Source organism: Drosophila rhopaloa, unplaced genomic scaffold (genome assembly GCF_018152115.1).
Source record: "Drosophila rhopaloa isolate 14029-0021.01 unplaced genomic scaffold, ASM1815211v1 contig_178, whole genome shotgun sequence".
In the NCBI taxonomy this organism is placed as follows: domain Eukaryota; kingdom Metazoa; phylum Arthropoda; class Insecta; order Diptera; family Drosophilidae; genus Drosophila; species Drosophila rhopaloa.
In genome coordinates, this window is record NW_025335059.1 from 3,070,345 (window position 1) to 3,088,469 (window position 18,125).

Below are 18,125 nucleotides of genomic sequence, written 5' to 3' on the forward strand. Positions count from 1 at the left end.
TGTCGCTTTTTGCAAATGTTTGCCGCACACAAACACACACGGCACACACGACATAGAGCAAAAACAGCAACATCAGCAACAACAACAGCAACAACAACAGCAACAACAACGAACGGCATTAGCGACAGTCCGGGCCAAAAGGGGCGGCTGAAAGGGGGGCGTGGCTGGAGGGCCAGCACTTGAAGGATACTTTAAAATTAGGAGCAGCGTAAACGAAAATGCTGCAGCCTATGCATGCATTTGTCCTGTTTTTTCATTGTGTCCTGCAGCACGAAGGTGAAGCGAGTGAATGAACTCTGTGAACGGAACCGCAAATGGACCACTTCCACGGGGAAACTATCACAATTGTAACACTTTCCTTGCTCGATTAACCACTGCAGACGGCAGAAAAGAGATGTCCATCAATTATGCCAGGGAAAAACTGTAGAAGCCCGCATTTTTTAATTGAAATTTTACAATGAAAAGTTATCTGCTAATAAAATCGCAGGCCAATTTTAAAAATAGTTTTATTAAACAGCTTTTGCAAGCTTTTGTTTTATTAAAAACGGAAAAAATACAAGGATTACCGCCAGTCTAAACAAAAACTATCAAACAGATTCCCTTTTAAAAGAAAAGGAATTTTTATGTAGAATAATAAGTCAATCAGGATAACGAATTGACAACAATTAACATTCCCTGGGAAAAAATGAGTTCAGCAATTAAAATTAATAAAAAACGATAGACAAATATGATTGACTTGAAACGATATTGCACTTAAAAATCAATCAATTAACTTGATTTTAATTGCAAAGTAAAATTACTGACATTTTAACCTTTTACCAACTTGAAAAGCAGTTTTGCTTCAAGCACACATTTTTGACTTTATTAAGCTACTTAACAGGACAGAAAATAAAATCAATCAGTTCCAATTAAGCATCAGAAGCAAATCAAATCATGTTCATGTTAGAAAAGTATTTTAAATTATTTAACTTACAAAGCACTTCATTGCCAAGCAACAAGCACTAATATGATCTAAACAAAGAGCTAATTTGTAAAATACATGTGATTGTGGTTTAATGCCAAACCAAATTAGGCCAATTAGTCAGTAACTTTAGAATCATTTACCAGCCTATATTAGCCAGCAAACTTTGTCTAAAAATAGCTGCAGCTGCTGCTGCGATTAAAGTTTCCAATTAATGTGAGTGAAATAAAAAGCAAGTGCCATGCCGATGGCCGCACAGATAAACCCAACAATTGTCCGCTTTTTGTTCTGGCCCTGCGAAATGGCCGGCATTTTGGCTTTCTTTGTTGGCAGATAGTTGTGTCGATAAAGGGTTGCTTCTATGGCCGAACGAGGCTGAATGGCCTCGAACACTCTTTCTGGGCACCTAGAAAACCCGTTCAAACACCCTGCCGCACACAAACAGTTTGTTCAAGCTTGGAACACAACTCAAACTGGCAACTCAAATAAGAATCTGCAAGGTATTTACCTAAACTCGAACTCAAACTCGAACTGGAACTGGGGCCCAAACTCCCGGGAAAACTTTTCCTGCCACCTAAGGTCTATTGTTGTTGTTGTTGTTGCTGATGTTGCTGCTGGTGCTGCTGATGTTGCTGCTGCTGCTGCTGCTGCTGGTCCTGTTGTTGCTGCTCCTACTGATGTTGCTGCTACCCAAACGACAACTTGCAATTTTCCAATAAGAGCAGAGGCGAAGGTAACGCCAAAAAATTGTTCAAGCACAAACAACGCACGTTATAATATTATAAAACGGAAGGCAGCGGCAACTTACTCAAGCGATAAAGTTAGAGGGGGGAGGGTAGTGGGGATTCCAAGCGGTTCTGCGGACCCATCAAGAAGTAAAACAGCTGCTCTTTGGACACAATCCTGGTTCTGGTTCTGCTTTTACTTCTGCTCTGGCCTGGCAACAAATCGTTGAAATAAATGAAGCGCACTGGGCAAAATCAGCAAAAGTTTTCCACAATTTTTCTTCACTTTTGCAGTCTGTGCTTTTCCCCCCGCTCCCCACCTGCCCTCTTTTAGGTCTCCTTTCCACAAGTTTTCCTCTGCGACATTTTCGGATTTTGGTCTAACGCTTAGGCCACTCTTCCTCCTGATTGCTTCTCGCCTATTGTTGACTTACAAATTTAGGTTGCTGTGCGCAAAAAGTTTGTTTTGAATTGTAAGTAATTTCTGATACCTCACCTCGAGAGGTTCACGTGTGCGTAGTGAATGGGGGGTTGGGGGGGTTTTAGAGGAGGTTGAATTTTCTTGGAAAGGAGGTTAAGTGTGTGCAAGTGGGCCACACTCAGATTCACTCAATTAAAGTTTAGGGGCCCCGGCATATGTCTGCCAAAAGCCCCACCGAAATAACCACGCTCCGGATAACATACCACTTTGGCTTTTAGGGGATCCCCCATCCAACATCCAACATTCAACATCCAACAGCCGCCATTCTCAGCACTTTGTCTCATAAATTTGTGCATAACTGTCAAAAGCAATTGCCCTTAGCCTTTTGCGGCAGTTTAAACTTGGATGATATATTTGTATATGGAGTAAATACGTATGGCACACACACACACATGCACACCATTACGCCCACATATACCGCCGAGGGGCGATCGAGGAATTGCAGCAAGGTCCCATGAATAGTTGATGCGTGTCCGGATGACCGCAAACTAAATTTTCCCAAATTCCACGTGGTTTTTTGTTTAACCATCGACTGTTTTGTTTGTTGTTTCCGTTTTTGAAAAAGTTTCCACCTCTATTTTGCAAAATAGGGAATTTAATTTGCATCAATTTTTAAACGGTTTAGTCGTGCGCACACGCTGAAATTGGCATAAATTGATGGAAGTTCACTTCATTGGGCGAGAGTTGGCAAATAAATTTATTATTACTCTGCTGATGAGGAGGTCGCTACAGGATTACGTTTTGTATTCTATTTTGGCGCACTCTAACTAAACTTGACTGCTACTAAGCTGACAACAAAGCGATTGCTATTGACTTATTAGAGTTTGTAACCCATTTTGTTGATACCAAGAAATTATAGACCTTAAATTTTATAATTCGCTGTAAATATATTATTTAATGCTTAGATACAAGAAGTCTTTATTAAATTTGCTATTAGTAATCACTTATTTTTCACTCATCGACAGAGATGATTATATTTAATAATTTTATACATATGTATTTCCTCTTAAAATGTCTAAATTTTCTTTTTGTTTTGAAAATTTTTAAACATTTTGTCATAATCAAATGTTGTCATGTACTTTAAAAACAATATTTATGACTTTATTTATTTATTTCTTTACGGCAATATATGACTTTCCTAAACCTTACTCTAAACAGTATCTGACTAAGTTATTAAGATAAAGCTGATTAAAGACAAATTCGAAACATATTTTTCAATGGGTAATAAAGAAAGTTTTTTAGGCTGTCGTTCAACTAGAAGTGGAATTGCTGTAACTAATATACCTCCCCCTCGGCTAGTAATGCAAATCGGCGTATTGTGCCCTGACAATAGCAGATGCCGTGACATTGTTGTCGCTCTCCGCTCGCTCTATTGTGCGGTTCGCCAGCAGGAATACTCATAGAATGACAATGGCAATGGGATTTGCAGGGGGGCGGTGGGTGTTGGGGGGTGAGGGGCGAGGGTGTGTGTGGTATCGCCTCCACTGAGGTGTGTGCGTGTGTCAGGGTGTCATTGTTGGCGTGAGCTCTGTGTGTGTGTGTGTGAGGCCACTCAACACGCCAGTCAATTTATACTAATTGTAAGTGTCACATACATTTGTCAAATTTTAAGTTATGGTCTCCACTTCGGCCTATGCTGCGGTCCTGTGGTCGTCCTGCGGCTCCCTTCCGCTCAGCTTTTTGTTGTTCGTGACAGTGTTGCTGCTGTCGATGTTGCTGCTGTCGGTGTTGCTGCTGCTGCTGTTGCTGGTGTTGCTGCTACTGCTGTTTCTGCCATGAAAAATTGTTTATTGTAATCTGTTGTCCAAGAATGTTTGACACCAGAGCGAGCAAAATGGGAGTGGCAAAGCTGAAGTGACGGAAAAAGAAATTTCCTTAAATGCTTCGCAGCTGTTCCAGCCACCAACTTCAGCTATTCGGCGAGGAAAGTGGCAAAAATTACAGTGGAAAACAAGTTCTGTAAGCTGCTTAGCTGCAAGTTGTGATTAGCACACAGAATTTTCCGCCCAGCACCGCCCACTTTCCCTCCCCCCGCGGAGCTTGCGGCTTTCAAAGCGCGTCCTTCATTAGGGGGAAAAAAAACAACACCCAGTTTTGGTGAATCTGGAAAAAAATCACTCACTCCCGACATGGAAAAAGCTAAGAAAATGAAATGAATTTGCGGAAAACCGAACAACACATGCACTGAGAAAGGCAGAGAATGAAAGATAGGGAATGACAGAGAGACAGGAAAACAAATCGTCGAGATTCCTTATTGAACAAGAATTTTCCATGCTGTGCGGTGTGCGAGTGTGTGTGACAGAACAAAGGCCAAATGAAATCAGAAAATATATATTAACAAATCAATAAAATATTTCGAATTCTTGTCTCAGTCAGCAGAACAAGATTTGTTTTCTGCCTGCCAGCGCTTTTGGCAGGGATTAAAAACATTTCCATATTAAATATTTCACAGATATTCGGCATTCAATCCGTTTTAATTGAGTTCGTTTTCCGCTCGACAGCTACGTCAAATAGTTGGTTAAAGTTTGCAAATCAAATATTCGTCAGGTATCCGCAACCGCAAAATCGATTTTTTTCAATTTGGAGTGAAAAAAGGAGTGCGAAAAGTGGTTAAATCTGATCAATGTCCATATTGAAAAATTAGAAAATTGGCATATACTGCCAATATCAATCCACATTTTTTTTTATTTCGTTTCAAAGTGCTTGAAAGCTACGGTTTCATTAAACGCAAAATGAACGAACTTGATTAAAGCAAATAGATCAAAAAATACATTTATCCAAAGGCATTTTTTTGTGAGAAACAACAAACCTATTCATTAGTTTCCGGATAAGAAACTTTTGTTTCAATTAAAAGCCAAATTGTTAATTTTAATCATAAAATGTAATAAAACTTTCACCGAGGATAATAAAGCATTATAATAATTGATTTTATCTTTGCCTATGCTAAATAAAACCTAACCAATCAACGGAAGAGAGAAATATGTGCAAACCCTATCCGTAATTATTTTACATTTTCTCCACCCAACTGTGAGCTGCATTTGATTAATTAATTTTTCAACATTCTGATTATGCAAACAAGCTTAATCATTAGATGAGAACAAACTCTATTGTTGTTAGACCTTTCAACAATGCTCTCAATTATAGTTTTCCACAATGATAATAATAGTATCATCTCATGATATAAATATATATAAAAATAGGCTCTACCTATTTCATATGTCACCTTACTTTTAATAGTAGTTTTTACCTTTTGAGATCAACATTTTTATTGTTATTGAACTTGAAACTAAACTACAAAAAGATCAGCTCAGCATTAATTTAGTTTCCATTAGAGCTTCAGCTACTTTTCCCTTCGGCAGAGTATAAGCTTCATATACTTTTCCTATTTATTTTTCATTTTTTCGGTTGGCGACTGGATGAGTGGGTGGGTGGTGGGAGGTGGGTTTGTGGGTGAAGTGGGTTATGGGTTGTGGGCGGTGTGCCTTGCCGCTGCCCGGGCAAATTTAAATGTTTTTAGTTAAAGCGGATTAAAAGTTCGCTGCATGCCGCACATACATAACCCATGCCCAGTCGCTACCCCCAAACACCAGGACCTACCCCCCACCCCCCTCCAGCTTCATCCTTTTCCGCCCATCGCAGCATTCAGAGCCCCTCGTAACCATGTGGCCTACTTTGGCCCGAGCTCTGGCAGCTAACCCCATGCATAATTAACGTGGCGTGGCCCTGGTTGGCCTGCCACATCTCTTACAGCTCCTCCTCCTCCTCCGGCTCCGATACCGCTCCTGCCTCCAGCCAGTGCCTCCTGGCCTAGGCCCCGTACCTCATGCCTCATGCCCCATGCCCCCATGCCGCATGCCTCATGGAAAGCCGGCGAGGATCTACGCACATCGAATTGAAATTTTTGGGACTAGAGCTGAGAAATTGATGGCCACTGTCGAGGCGTCTATTTTATTGGCATGGCATAAATTATGACACAAGAAACTTGTAAGCCGCTGGCACAATTTTTGATTGTCTTCCCTTGCGAAAGAGGGAGAGCGAGAACTTTCCAAGAAGAGCCATAAATTGCTGGCCTTTCAATTGAAAATTAAATAGTGCCAGGGATTATGCATCCGGCAGGCAAGGACACTGGCCGGACGGGCTGGGAAAGGCGAATGCGACAGCGACAGGACAGCTGCCTGATTTAAAGGATATGCGCGTATAACTTGCATTTACAATTGATTTTAAAATCTCCAACAAAAGCCACTGTCAACAGTCGGCGCCGCAAGTGCACTGTTAAAAACAAAATGCGTTTTAAATAGTTAAGAAAAAAGTTTTAAATAATTCAGAAATCAGGAAAATACTGTTCCCGATATAAATAAAATTTAATATTGTTCAAATCCATGTTTAAAGTACATTAATTGCTAAATTCTCTAGCGACCTGATCTCATATTTTGGATTGACCTAATTAGAATCCAAATAGCACATAGCATATAGTAGTTACCAATCACAAATCAAAAAACCATTTATTGACAATTCAGATAATTTGCTGAATGTGTCTCTTATTTTATTTATCTGTTTTAAACGGATTTAAAGGATTTAAGTGTAGTGAAATGGGTTAAAATATTGTCAGTATTACGATATTGCATTCTCTATTTAATATATCTGTACTTATTATTAATTGGAGTCTAAGGGGATTAAATAAAGAAAATCAGTTGTTCGAATAATAAATAAAGGTTGATAACAAATCAATTTTCTGTGGATTAGACCAATAAATTGAAATTATGTTATATACTTCAGCATTGTTAATAAATGACGTCGTTCTCATACATACCAAATACTAAACTTGTACTATAAACAAGAACACAAAATATCAGGTCATGCTCTAAGCTAGTTATAAATATATTTGAAACAACTTTTGTTTATTAAATAAAAGACACTAAAACGAACAATATTTTTAGCTAGAAGCGTATCCACTTTAAAGTAAGTGGTTTTATGGATGTTCTCGATTTGCCGAGAATAGCGTTGATTTATTTATGGCATTTTTCCTAGTGTGGCTTGGCTGCCGGGCAGCATTGTCGCATTGTCATTTGGCAACGTATCTCCATCAGATCCCCGCCCACCGCCGCTGCCACGCCCATTGCAATGAACCCTGCAGTTCCGAAATTCATCACTACAAAAATTCATCACTGTTTAATCAGCAGCGGACTGTGACGCCGGCAGAGCCAAAGGCAAAGTCGGCAGAGCCGAGTGCGACGCAGGCAGAGCCGAAACTCTCAGTCCCCGATCGTAGGCAACGCAGAAAAATTTCCATCTCCCTCTCTTACTCTGCTCTCTCCCCATAAAATGAGCTGAGAGGTGGAGGACAATGTAATAAAATCAGATCGACCTTTATACACCCTTGAAAATAAATTAGCCTAATTTTTGTATTGTAGTCGTTGATTCTTATTAATTATATTATTTTATGGAAATACTTTTTAAAAATAAAATTATTATGATAGTTTTGAAAGGTATGGATTCCTTTTTAGTGAATTTAAGTTATGTGATTATTTTTCATAGTCGGACATGCTTTTATATACCCTGCTTTGACGCCAAGCGAAATATGTAAAGACAAATTAGGCAAAGGAAAGAACAATAGGATTAACGGCGCCCTTGTTTTCAACTGAAGTTGTTTTCGCGGTTTTTACGTGCACTTGCATTTGAGAGAACGGAGAGAACAGATCGAAGCTGAGATTTTGTGAAATTTTATAACTAAATTTATCAGAAATTTATGTAAGTGTTATTTTATTAATTATTTTGAACTGTACCTACATATACTGTTAATATATTTATTCATTATTTAAGGCGAAGCTTATAATAAAACTGTTGGGCCAGCATAAACTAAGCTGGACTTGGCCGGCGGCAAACAAAAAACGCAGTAAGTTTTTATTTTTTAATAATTTTTCTATTTCAGATATACTTGGTCAGGAAGAGCCAGTACATAAAGTACGAAGTCAAAAAAGGGCGCGGAAACCGAAACATCCTCAACACCTCCGGGACAACTGAAAACGTACATATGTAGATTGAATTAAGTTAAATTAATTAGTTATATGTAATGAAATAAATGAAATAATAATGAAATATTGTAATAAAATAAAAATGAAATTTATATGAAAATTTACTGAATGAATTTTACTGATGAAAAAAAGCGATGAAAAGCGATGAAAATGAGATGAAAAAGCGATGAATTACTGATTAAAGAGTGATGAATTACTGATGAAAATGTGATGAATTCATCACTTTTTAATCAGTAATTCATCATCGTTAATCACTATTTCATCGCATTTTATCACTCGTTCTCGCATGTTCATCGTAAACGCTGTTCAAAGAGTGATGAATTACTGATTAAAGAGTGATGAAAAACTGAAAAAGAGTGATGAATTACTGATTAAAGAGTGATGAATTTTTCACTGATTAACTCCTAGGACATGCCAATGTTAAATTCATCACTAATTTGTATGAAGTTTCATCGCCGATTAATCAGCAGTGATGAATTTTTGGTGATGAAAAAGCGATTAAAAGGTGATGAACGGTACTGCAGGGAATGCACTCACACACACTGGCACTCTGTTGGTTTTTTTTTGTGTGTGTGTGTGTGTGTGTGTGTCAGCGATAAGCAAGCAACCAAATACAGTGAAACCCATTCGAACACAAAGTGTAAAAGGATTTCGCGGGCCGGGCGATGAAAGGGTGATAGTGGGCGGTGGGTGGCAGTGAATGGTAGTGGGCGGCAGTGGGTGGCAGTGGGTGGCACTGGGAGAGGGGTGGCGAGCTCAGGTTGGCTGCTAACGGTAACAGTTTTCAATAAATACTTTTGCCTACGTGTCCGTCCACTTTTCCTGTCTCCCTGACTATCCATGTGTGCTGGATTGCCGGTGTGAGTGTGAGCAATGCACAAAAGTTTTTGCTCACTTTGCCTGTTGTTATGCACCGCTTATACCCTGCCAGCGATCGGGGGAGTATCAATCAAATCAATATTCAATATATCATTTAACAGCGAACAAATCGACAGTGAATTAGACTTGACTAAAATCAAATGACAAGTTCAATCCGTAAGTTTTAAGGAAAAATACTTTTTTTATTGTTTTAACATTACATATTACATTATTACGTTTAAAAGCACAATAATTTTTTATTATCTTAAGTTAAAACTTGTAATTGTATTTGCCTCTTCGAACTGTATTTTGTAGCAGCATTATTGTTAAGTAATAATTATTAGTTCAGCAAGTCAAAATACTGTTACTAAATACTCACTGATTAATTATATAATATTATTAAATTACATAAAGATATTAACGTTGGTTCTTCTCAACATAATTTAACAAAACGTACTCTGAAATAATAATAAAAAATGGTTGCTCAAAAATCCCAAAAAAAACCCAAGCCAGTATCCACAACTGGTACAAAATATCAGTGGACTTATTGGGACCATTAACCTTCGGTGATTTATACATTTGGTGCGGGCTACCCAATCTTCGATTAAGATTAACTAACTTAATTGCCGAACAAACGATTAATCCTCGACTGCTTTCAGGGCATTAAAGCTTCGATTTTGCAACGAAATAAATCCGCCATCCGTTTCCTGCTGTTTTTTAGTTTTCCGCTTTCCTTATTCTTTTTTTTCTGTTTTTTTTTTTTTGACTGCTCATTTCCATGACGCGCAGTTGGCATTGTGTAGGGGCGTGGCCGGGGGGCGGTTGGTGGCCTGGAGGCGCGAGGGGCGTGGCGTGTGCTGAAAACTTTGCGCTTTGTAATTGTGTAATTATGGGAAATTAAAACTGTTGGCGAAACTTTCTGCACACGTGGGGCGGCTGAACGAGTGCGAGTTCCGGAAAAGTGGGTGGGGCTGGGAGGTGGGAAACGAAAAACGGAAATGGGTTGGTGGGGATAAGGGGATAAGGGGCTAAGGGAAATGGGGGGAAAACTATGCATAGATAGTTTCGCAGTGTGGCAATGGCAATCGATAAATGTTTTGCATTGCAGTTGCAACTTCAGCTGATTCGGTTACTGATTTGGTTTCAGTTTCTGTTTCTGTTTCTGGTTTTCTTCTGGCGCTGCCCCCTCGGTATTCCGTATTTATGCAACTGTTTTCAATGAGTGAGCGATTTATGTTAAGTACACATGTTCTCATTGGATTTTCCGAGCCACAGGGAAAGAGGAAAATGGAAAGGGGTGTTCTGGGGGAGGTGGGGAGGAGGGGGGATCTAGCAACACGCACACAGAGCCGCACATAAAAGACATCTGCAGAAAATGAGTGTCGCAAACACGCAAACAGATACAAGGACATTCGAGACGAACGTATGAGTGTGTATGTGTGTTTGTGTGTAAGGCCCATAACAATAAAAATTTATTTTCAACTTTTTATCTTGCCCCGCAACCCTGGTTCCTCATTTCTGGTCCTGTCCTGCTCCTCCTCTTTCTTCATTTCCTTCAGCTACTGCTTCTGCTTCTGCTTCTGTTTCGGTTTCTCTGCTGGCCATCGTTATGTGCATACGTATACGTATTATTATAACGCATTCGCCTAGGTGTACCAGTGCTAGCAAGCAGTGGAGATTCGTCGGTGGTGCGCACTTTGTGTGGACCGCCCTGCCATTCCGCTCCCCTCTCCGTCTTCACCCCTCATCCCCCTTTTCCGCCCTCCGGTTACCGCCTTGGTTAACTGTTTTCTGCTCGCTGGCATGAACACGTACAGTTCCAGCCGTGCGTGTGTGTGCGGTCCGCACAGTAAGAAAAAACGCCGGCAGACAATTGAATTCGATAGAAATTTATTGCTTGCGATTTGTTACATAAAGCACTTTACGAAAGCCCCAAATCAATGCCTTTACCTGAGCCAATGATCATATTTTAAAGAAAAGACGTAGACCAAGATAAGTGTTGGAGTGTACAAAATCGACAAAACGGAAGTCTATTTTTTGTTATCTGATTTTCCTGACACATATTTTCCCATCACTCCTCATCAACTGGCACATTTACATCATATCTCATAAGCGTTCTATCAAAATTTTGCATAAACCAGGAAGTTGTTTAACTTTTGTTCTTTAAAAATAATATTCCTAACTTTGTGTACATGTCAAGAGCATTGTTACACGTAGGTGTGCTATTTATAAGTATTACAACCAATTAAAGTTTACTACACTATAAATTTCACTATAATTAAGTTGAAAGGTACAATTAATATAGAAGTTAAGGCAGCAATTTAACACCATTTAATATCAGAGCGACTTAGGAACTTCCTAAAAAGTGTTATTATGGTTTTGAAGGTGTTTAGTTAATGGGTTTATAAGCACTACAGTCTAAAGACATCTCAAATAGAAATTTAAATTGCTTCCACCTCTTTGAACCGAACAATTTCATCATTGGATGATTTGAAAGCTGCAGAAACTGCAGGTACCAAATGCTTACAATTTTTTCTGTGTGTCTGTGTATCCTTCGCCTGCAGCTACATAACTGGCAACGGAGAGCAGGACCTCGTAGAGCAAAAGAAACAGAAAGAGCAGCAGCAGCAACAGCAGGACTATCAAATTGTATTTGTAGCCAATACAAATGGGCATACGGCAGCCATTTAGCAAAAGGCAGTCACTCCCCCACACAGCCACGCATTAAGGACAACGCAACTACCCAAAATACCTACTGTCCTATAACCAGGTTTCACTTCCTAACCCTCCGATGCACTGGGCCCAGAAACTGCCCTATGTGTCGAATGAAATGAAGCGATTCGAGCTGCCAGTTAACCCATTAACGACGACACCTCCCAGCTCTTAGCACCCTGCTCCAGGTCCCTGGCTCCCAGGGATTAGTTAAGCTCGATTCGCCCACCCAGGAAAACACTCTCTAATGGAAAAACTGTGATAATGCCCCGGTTACAGGCACACACGCACCCACAAAGTGAGGCCCGCAGGTAATATTCGGCTTTTTACACGCTCATCAGGAAATGAACTATGTGGGGAGCCAAACGAAATGAACCGAAGCCAAACTGAAGTCAGTGCCTGGGAACTAACTGAAATTCGGCTCGAATATAGTGCCTTTTGATTTCTTCGTTTATTGAAATGGAACCTGGAAATGGTCTTCGGTTATGACTGGCACAACTGCCAGATGGCGTCGTTAAAAGAGCATCAAACCGAAGTTGATGGCTACCGAAAAATATTATTAAAGCCTTTGTTTTTGCACAGTCAACATTAATCATCTCAAAAGAAGCAGGTACTTTAGTATTTATGCCCATTCCACATTTTTATCACTTACTTTTCAGCATAGCTTTCCTCCATTGAAAATTCTTTATTTAACCTTAAGTAAACCTGAATAAATGTATAAATTAAGTGATGTACATAAAATGTAAGCATGGTAAAGTCAAATATTTAAATGCAATTTATATAGTAAATATCGATTGCACATATACAAATATGGTCAACGATTTTTCACAATGTTTGCAAATTTGATTCGTTACAGTACATCTTCTGCGTATGCAAAATTTTGCTGATATCATAGCTATTGCATAAATAGATTTCGGTCCTCTTGCTCGTTCATTTTTCATATTTTTTGTATTTATTGCATGTTGGTTTTTTATTTCATGGATTTCAGTGTCTATTCTCTGTGTTCCTGTTGTTGGGCTTTTGGTGGCAACATTTTTGTTTTTTTGACATATGTACAAAGCAGATCTAGAGGGTCCGGATAATTAAATGGCTATGTCTTTTTCCCAAAAAAGGGTACTCAAAAAAGTTCCCAATTTATTTTATGAATGTGCACTCAACTGAACTCTGCTGCAGAGTATTGACAAAATGTACCAATACATAAAAAAAAACGAAAAACGTGCTTATAAGTTTTAAAGCAAATGGTAAAGCATGTATAACTATGTATGGAATTTAAGCAATGTTTTCATATCATTGCTTAACATTTTTAATAGGAATTTGGGATAAGGATATAGGCAAATTTTTCACCTGTTCTAAAGACTGAAAAATGTGAGTAATTTGATGGCAGAAAGATGAATTAATCGACAGAAGCAGTGGTTGTGGTATTGTCTTGCCTTGATTGCGCCACGTGCTCTTGAATATTCAACTGGAATTTGGCAATGCATTTGGCATTTGGGATTTGCAACTTGCAATTCTTGAATAATTAACCGAATCTTGATGGTCCTCGAATGGGCAATCAGCTGACATGGCATCTAATCCCGCTTTGTGTCGGCATTAGGAGGTTAAGCCCAATGCAGCTACAAAAATGCAATTGCTCAACAGACGGTACGCAATAGCAGCTGTCAAAGCTTTAAGCGGCAACCTTCGTTATTTCCAGCATTCCACTCAATCTCTTGTTGAGTTTTCCCAGTTCCCATTTCCCATTTCCCCGTCCCTCTGGGTACATTCCCCATTCCCCATTTTCCCTTGGGTTCTCTGCTTTTTCACTACCATTCGTCATCGCAGTCGTCATTCTTGCGCTGTGGCAGTAGTTCCTGAAAATTGCAGCAATGTTGCATGTCAGCTTACAAGCGCACTTTTTATTGTAATGTCGTATTATAACTACGCTGATGCTCCAGTTGGAGCACTCGCTCCCTGGAAGACAATTTGACATAGCTCGCTAATTGGCAGCCAGAGCATGAGGATGCTGCAGAAGCACCCTTCAAATCAGCATCAAATCTGGCATCTGACGAAATGGGTTGAATTTTAAAGAGCCACACCGTTTTGGACCATAAATTTCTTGATGGCTTTTTAGCCGCTACCGCTGCCGCATCCGTTGCCGCTGGGCTATTATTATTATTATTATCGGGCCAGGGCACCTGGCCATAGTCATAGTCATAGCTGGGGCTTTATGTTCTTGGCCACTTTTCTGGCCACACGGATTTCCCGCACACACACCGGAAAATTGGGCGGTGGCTGGGCGGTTGGATGGCCAATACACGTAGACAGGCTTACGCATGCCGCAATAATCCATGGCATAAACATTGGCAAATCCGTTTGCGTTTTGTACAAACATGGCTAAAACGTATTGGCAACAAAATTGGGCTAAAGCCGAAGCACAATGAGCCGAGTCAACAGAAAGAGTCGGACGATTATTTTGGCACGTGGATGCGTTTGTTAGCATTAAGTCATAAAAACGTGCTACCCCACAGAGAGTGGGAAAGAGACGGAGTCAGGGGGAAAAGGGGTGCAGTGGGTTAAGAGGACCCAAATCGGGGGACCAGGGGCTCCAACTTTGGGGCCAGAGAATAAACGACGATTTTTCGGCATGCAGCATCGAGTATTTTCTATGGGATTCCGTAAGCTGAAGGAGCTTCTCCAGCTGCCATTGTCAGTCTGTTTATCGTTTCAAGCTGAAAAGTCTCTCGCTCTCGCTTTCAGTATCTCTGCACTGAACGAAAAATGTGAGTAAGTCAGAAATTTCAAGACAAAAGGCATTTAAAGATAAAATCCGTTTAATTTTTAAATGAATGTAAAGAAACGTTAACAACACTTTATAAGCCTAATTAAAAAACACACTAAAGGCTTAAAATTACTTATCACAGAAAAGCTAATAGGAATCATATATCCTCTATGGCATAAGTTCTTAAAAGCTTGCAAAATATATTATACTTAACCAAGAAAACATTTAAATAATACTGAATAACTAGTTTAAAAATTTAACACTTTGAAAAGCAGCTTACATGAATTAACTTACAGGTTTTAGAAGAACGCCTAGATTTACTTGGTGAATGTTATTAATTAATGAAGGGTCTATTATAAGACCGAAAAAGTCCCGGCATCTAAGTGGTTTTTCATACACGCGGTATATCCCTCTAATAGTGTAAGATCCAGAAAACAATTGCCTTTAATTAAAATATAAATCTAGTAACTTAGTAAGTAGTAACTTATTCTTGACATTTTGTTACCTTATATTTTCAGACCACCCCTATTTTTAGTAAAAGATATTAAATATTTAGTCCATGTGTAATGGTAACATGAGCAGAACCTAAAAGCAGGGAAAGGAGCAGCTGGGGGGGAGTGCTGGGGAAATAGGGGACAGCATCTACACAATAGAACGCTTTGGGCCAATTGTAGGGACAAACTGGCATTGCTTGCCATTCCACCTGACTTCCCCCCCTCAGTGTGACCACCCCCTTTCCACAAGTGGCTGCTTTGCTATGCTGGTCGAAAGACCCCTCGACCCCTCGACCCCCCCGTCCTGTGTAGCCGCTGGTGCCTTTGTTTTGCTTTGAAAACTCTCAGCAATTTTGTGGTTCCTTTGTCTTGACTTTGGTCCATTCATTGACAGCTCCTAATGCAATCTCAACTTGTGCTTCAGCACTTTATAAAGTTATCCTTGGATCTCGAGAGGGGAAGGGTAAGGGGGAGGGGGAGGCGGTGGTTCTACCTGCTTGTGGGCCAATTATTGGCAAAATATAATGGAGATATCCGATAAACCGATTGCCCACAGCGCCAGCCGAAACATTTTCCACTCGATTGATCTGCTGTCGGATACAATATGGAAAGCCAATGGGATTATGCCGATACCGTAAGCGTTAACATTACCGTTAAATTCCTCCCGCCCTGAACAAATATTTGGATGGGCCAAAATATGGGGGCTTCCTTCATTGTCTTTTGTTTACCTGGGAGTATCGATAAATGTATCTATGCAAATGTGGTTTTGAATCATAAATCATCCTGGTCGAGGATGGAATCGAAGGAGGTTTTTGAATAAGGGATGAAATTGAGAAATTATCCCAAAAGTTTTGTGCTTAATTCATTGGTAATTTCTCTGGGAAAGGGATTGGGATTATCTGATTGTGCTTGATTCGCTTAATCCCTTGCTAACTACTGTGGCAACTTTGGAACTTTCGGGTGCATCCTGTGCGTAGTTTCCATGCAATTGGCCACAGTAATTTCAATTGGCTTTTATCCCCCCTTCAAGACCCCCTCTTCCCTCCTCCCCCCCTCAAAACGTCATTTCCGACACCTCGGTCCCACTCCCACCCTCCTTCCCTCTCGTTCGCACGCACACACACATCCGATTAGCAATTTCCATGCACTTGAGAGATTTCATTAGCTACTGCCGTTGTTGTTGGCGTTTTCCATTTGCCATGGCGTGCCTGGCTGGTTTTCCTTCTTTGATTTCCACAACTTACCCAGCACAGGGAAAAATTTAATTTTTACCCAATTTAATTCGATTTTATTGCCGCGAAAGACTTTATTTCAAAAAGTATAATTTATGGATGTCTCAAAATTTTAAGACATTTATATCATACCTAATGTTTTAATCTTTGAACTTTTAATAGGTAATACATGCTTTTTATGTGTAAATGCAGTTTTACTATCAGCTCTAAACTATTTCTTTTTTTTTCACTTTTATTTCTGGCTCTTTAGTTCCCAGCATTTTCTGATATGAGCTTGAAATTTGAAGTGCAATTGGTTTTTATAAACAGCACGTAACAGCATTGTTTAAATCGACAGGCCCGTCAGTCTGTCAAGTTGAAAACCGTCTATTTTTTCCTGTGTGCCTGAGGTTTTTCTCTACGCACTCTAGCTTCCTATCGCACTTGAGCACTTTCCATGCATTTAAACAATTTCCCTGCAATTTTCCATTTTACAAATGTTTTTTTTTCGCCCATCGCCTGCTGCGTCTCGAATTCGTTTTGTTGTTGTCAAAAATGTTGATGAAAATTTCATAAATTTATTTTCAGTTTTTCTCCTAGTTCCTGTTGCTGTTGTTGGCCCAGTTGTTGTTGCACTTCATTCGTTCGTACGCTTCTAAGCCATTAACTACGCCACTCGTTTTCAGTCAAGAGCGGAAGGGCGAAAAGGAAAAAGGGGTCTAAAGTGGGGAGGGCTTGGGCAAGTAAGCCAGTCGAACGGACTACTCATGTTGCACATATCGTAAAATATTTAACGCTTTTAAGACCTGCAGTCCTGAGCAGGTAAGTTGCTACGCTCTCGATGCGTAAGTCATTTTCATCCGCTTACGAGACGGCTGGCCATTTGTCTATGTCTTCCCACTTGGTGCCAGCATTTCATATTGAATTTTTCACTGAACATACATTTTTACACAGAGAAAATAAATTTATAGTACATTATATTTTTCACTACCATTAAACAACAAAAAAAGACTTTTGTATTAAAACATCATTCGAAGAAAATGACTGTAGAATTTTTAAAATTTCCCATAGTACATACAACTTTTGAAACTAGTTAGGCTTTTGTACTTAGATAATTTTTTCTATGGGCTTAAAGTTGTTGTTCTCACAGATGATAAATTATTAAATTTATATTTAATGCCCTTTTTAATGTGGAACCTGGGACTTTCTTTAAATAACCTTAAAAGGAAAATCCTGAGTAACAGAGAAGCTGTTGGTTTATCGAGGGCATGCGAAATGTATTTCTAAATCTTTCTAAATTCACTAACTAATAACCCTATTCAAATCGAAACATTTATATATTTATATACATATAGGAAACAATTGGTTTATTTACAATAATAATTTTGTTGAAACTTATTTCTGGGATATATGGCTTTTATCGAAATTGAGCCACCCGCATTGGGGATTCCCGTAAATCAGTTTTTGGATTTATAAGATTTTTTTTCTTCATGTACTCACATCAGGTGGGGTCGAAAAATATCGATGTATGAAATTTCCGACCTTTCCCCAATAAATTCTCGTGGCAACGCATCGAATTGGACGTGATTTTAACTTCACGCACGCACGGCGCACCTAAACAGGGGAGTTAGTTTCATTTAGAGGGGTGGCTCAGAAGGGGGCGTGGCTAAGGGATTGGTTACGTTGTCCCATAGCCTTCAGAACCCCTCATCCCCCCCAACACCACCATCCACGATCCCCTTTTGGCAGTGTTTTCTATGTCATGGCACGTATTTTGGATTTCTGCTACATTTGAACTTAATATTTTCCCCGTCTCTGTTGCTCTACGTGTGTGTGTTAGTGTGTGTGTGTGAGTGTGTATGTTAGCTGGAAATTTGCTGGCTTTTTTGGCAA